General features: G+C 43.8%; 1 protein-coding gene across 1 annotated transcript in view; it reads left to right on the top strand.

Annotated features, from left to right (window-relative positions):
* Positions 1–3,964, top strand: part of MFHAS1 (malignant fibrous histiocytoma amplified sequence 1) — a 114,830-nt gene that overhangs the window by 95,855 nt on the left and 15,011 nt on the right. The gene's annotated exons all lie outside the window — the stretch shown is intronic.

Below are 3,964 nucleotides of genomic sequence, written 5' to 3'. Positions count from 1 at the left end.
GATCTTGGCTCACTGCAAGCTCCGCCTCCCGGGTTCACGCCATTCTCCTGCCTCAGTCTCCTGAGTAGCTGGGACTACAGACACCCGCCACCTCGCCCAGCTAATTTTTTTGTATTTTTAGTAGAGACAGGGTTTCACCCTGTTAGCCGGGATGATCTTGATCTCCTGACCTCGTGATCCATCCGTCTTGGCCTCCCAAAGTGCTGGGGTTACAAAAGAACTTATTTTTTTGATGGGCAGTCTTAACTCTGTCATTGAAGAATTAAGTTGGCTCTCACATCCAAAAACAGCGCAGGCCCATTCCATGAGCACAGCCTGCAGAAAGTCAGTAATAGATTGTTTTTTGTTGCATGGTTCTAATTTTTGAGTCAGTCCTTGAAAATCAAGGGCTGTGCAGTTTGCCACCACCTTGCCCCCAGATGGACTTGAAGACAGAGAATGTACACGTGCAAAGTATGTTTTGGATGGAACATTAGGTTACTATTCTAGATAACACTCATCCTATTTGTTTGGGTTTTGTGTATGTGTTTTTTTGTTTTTTGTTTTGTTTTGCTTGTATTAAGAAACAAATAGGCCACTTTTAAGCTGAGATGAGATGCCTGTTTACCTCAGATCCTGAGAAGCAGCAGCCACAGTCTTCTCGGGTCAGGTCTCATTATCTGCGTGATGTCAGCACCATGATTTCTCCAGCACGGTATTCATATCCATGCAGCAAACTTGACTTTTTCTTCCTAGCTGGCCACATGGAATTTTTTAATGAAAAAAATTATATATGTATCTAAGCCTTTTTTTTTTTTAGGGAGGTCGGAAAGTGTGCCTTTGGGAATTGTGACCTGTCATCTCCTCTTGGGAAACTTGCTCTCTGGCCGCATTCCAGGCAGTGTGACAGGTGTCCGTGACTTGGCCCTCACATGGCAGCTGCCCTGCCTTTGGTGTGCTCCTTGCAAAGCGAGGGTTCCCAGTGGCATTCTCATTCATTAGCTGCTGCAGTAGAAGTAGGGGGCACCCGGCTCAGTGCCCCGTTTCTCCAAACTGGGAAACTCATTACATAGAACATCCTTAATCTGTCTTTGCCGGAAAATATCACTGAACACCCAAGGGAAACTCTTATCTAATGCTCTTGTGTTCAGAGTACTGTTTAACCATCATGTGCATAGTTTAGTTTATCACTGACCCTAAGACACTGTGAATCTTGAAGTGCTTCTTAAATATTAAAATAGGACTATAGAGTAACCATTAGTAGGTTGGTGCAAAAGTAGTTGTGAGAAAAGTAATTGTGGAATTACTTTTGCACCAGCCTACTAGTAACCAGAATAATCCTCTGTCCTGAACATATCAAACAGAAATTTGTTTTTTTTTTTTAATTTCTTTGAAATTGTGCACATTGGTCCCTTTCTTTCAGATACACCTGGGTGAGGATGGATAAGGGGATATTATGTGTTTTCTTTTTCTTCTCTCCTCTCTCTCTTTTTTTTTTTTTTTAATACCCTGTAAGTTCTTAAAGCTCAAGGGGATATTACAGAACCAGCAAGGCATGAAACAGAAGAAACAAAAATTAAATATCCTAAACTTTCCAGAGCCAAGAGAAACATGAGCCTATTGTTTTGCCGTAGCCACATGCCATCGAATAGGTGCAGTAGAGGCAGGAGTTAAAATACCCATTTGTACGAGAAGCCTTCCCAGCGCTGAGCCAGTTTTATCAGTGTTTTCCCTTGGGCTTCTTGTACTGCCACAGAAAGACCACATTTATACCAACCTGAAAAAAAATGTTAGCAGCTTCTCTCTCAGCAGCATATTGAACCCGAACGAACAAGCAGCCTTAAAGGCTTGGATAGGCTGCGGTACGTGGCGGCCGACATCTAGATGCTGAGGGAGCCTCTTTAGGGATTCAACCACTTTTGACCTAGCGATCAGAATCATTTTATTTTGAAATAGGTTAAAAAAAAAAAGTCTCATGAAATGGATGACAGCTTTGCAATATAATTCTCAACTCTAAATGAAGGAATGTTCTCCAAATAGGAAAGTTTCATATTCCTGGCAAGACGTTTCTTGGAAATTACCATATTTTAGTGCAGCCGCAAGGGGTAAATGATCTCTTGTGTGACTTTATAGGAAAGCACACGTACATGTGAAGCTTGCGCTCAAGCTGCCCAGTGTTCCCCCACCTTCGCAGCCTTAAGCCACGCACAGTTTACATCCATGAACACAAAACAAAAACAAAAACCATGCGGAGGCCGGACCAGCCTCTGGGGAAGGTCCCATTCATGGGCAGATGACAGTGGATTGGAAGCGGGAGATCTGGGGTGATCCATGAGGATAGCTGGCAAAGAAGGTAGTTAAGTCAACACAGCTTGGGCCTGAACCTGAGACTTGGAGTCTCAGCAGGCACTAGACATTGGAAGTCCGGGGCTATTGCACTGGCTTTCAACTCCAGCCAAAGTAACTTAAGGAGGTCACCATAGAGGTCAGGCTTTTTTTTTTTTTTTGACAAAGGGTCTTATTCTGTCACCCAGGCTGGAGTGCAGTGGTGCAATCTCAGCTCATTGCAACCTCCACCTCCAGCGTTCAAGTGATTCTTCTGCCTCAGCCTCCTGAGTAGCTAGGACTACAGGCGCACGCTACCACATCTGGCTAATTTTTTGTATTTTTGTGGTAGAGACGGGGTTTCACCATGTTGGCTGGGCTGGTCTCAAACTCCTAACCTCAAGTGATCCACCTGCCTCAGCCTCCCAAAATGCTGGGATTACAGGCATGAGCCACCATCCCTGGCCAAGGTCAGACTTTCTTAATCAGACATGTTAAGTTAGAATTTCTCAGGGAAGGGACCAGGCATGAGTCATTAAAAAACAAAAGAAGCCCCCCAGAGGAGTCTAACATGTGTACACGACTTCCTGATGGCTCAGTTTTCCAGTCCATGCCTCTAAGGGTGGGCTCCCTGGCCAGTGGGGCCTTAAGACTGCTCTGTGGTCAATACCTGCTGTGCAGCCCAAAGGCAAAACTGTCCATGCTGTCTGCTCTCAGCCTCAGCACAGTCCCTGCCACTCTCAGATAAGGTGAACATATCACTTACTGTTCAAATCACGAGAGGATTGAGAGTGATGGGACGGCTGTCGGTCATGATGCCGGGATGATGGTGCCCACCAGAAGGCTCCTAGGTACACCAGAATCATCACCCTAGGTGCTTGCTGGCCGGTGTGGGGCTTAGGTGGCTGACCTAGATCTTATGGTGGTTTTTAAAAAGACATTCCAAGCTCTTCTTTGACTGGTTTACCCCTCTCCTTTATTGGTCACATCAGAGACTTGTCATTTAACTGCCTTTGACTAAAGGTGCTGCAATGCTTTCTTTATAAAGAAGAAACCATAGATGACTGTTATCTGATTGGCCTTTTTAAATGAATTCCAAGCTTTTCTATTTCTAATTTTTAAAAATTTCTGGATGTTTTATTCCCCCATGGGGAGAGACAGAGAATAAGGAGTAGGTAGTGATTTTTTTTTTTTTTTTGAGAACATGATTTACTCTTATAACTTGTCTCAGTGGATTGGTGGTTGAGGTCTCCACCAGCGTTTCATGGGGAAGAGGTTTCAGGAACAGGATGCCTCGCCTTCTGCACCTCCCCCTCCAGGGAGAAACAGGAGCTGAGTGGCTTCTTGTCCCCTTTGCTGATTATCAGATAGAAATGTGAGTAATTTCCATGCTTTGAATATCTTGAGTTGATTTTCAAGGATATCTGCATTTAAGATGAGGTGAACATTCACCTAGTAGCAGATTTGCCTGGGTTGCTCTGAAAAATTCTGATCTCCTCAAGGATACTGATTGTGACAGATACATTTTTAAAAGCTTTATTGATGTATAATTTCCATACCAGAAAACTCGCCCATGCAATGATTACTGATGTATTTACAGAGTTGTATTTATACAACCATCACCACAATCTAATTTTAGTACGTTTTCTTCACCCCGAAA

The sequence above is a fragment of the Colobus angolensis genome, unplaced genomic scaffold, assembly GCF_000951035.1.
Source record: "Colobus angolensis palliatus isolate OR3802 unplaced genomic scaffold, Cang.pa_1.0 Scaffold210, whole genome shotgun sequence".
In the NCBI taxonomy this organism is placed as follows: domain Eukaryota; kingdom Metazoa; phylum Chordata; class Mammalia; order Primates; family Cercopithecidae; genus Colobus; species Colobus angolensis.
The sequence above is the reverse complement of the archived record's forward strand: the minus strand, read 5'-3'. Positions and strand labels throughout refer to the sequence as shown.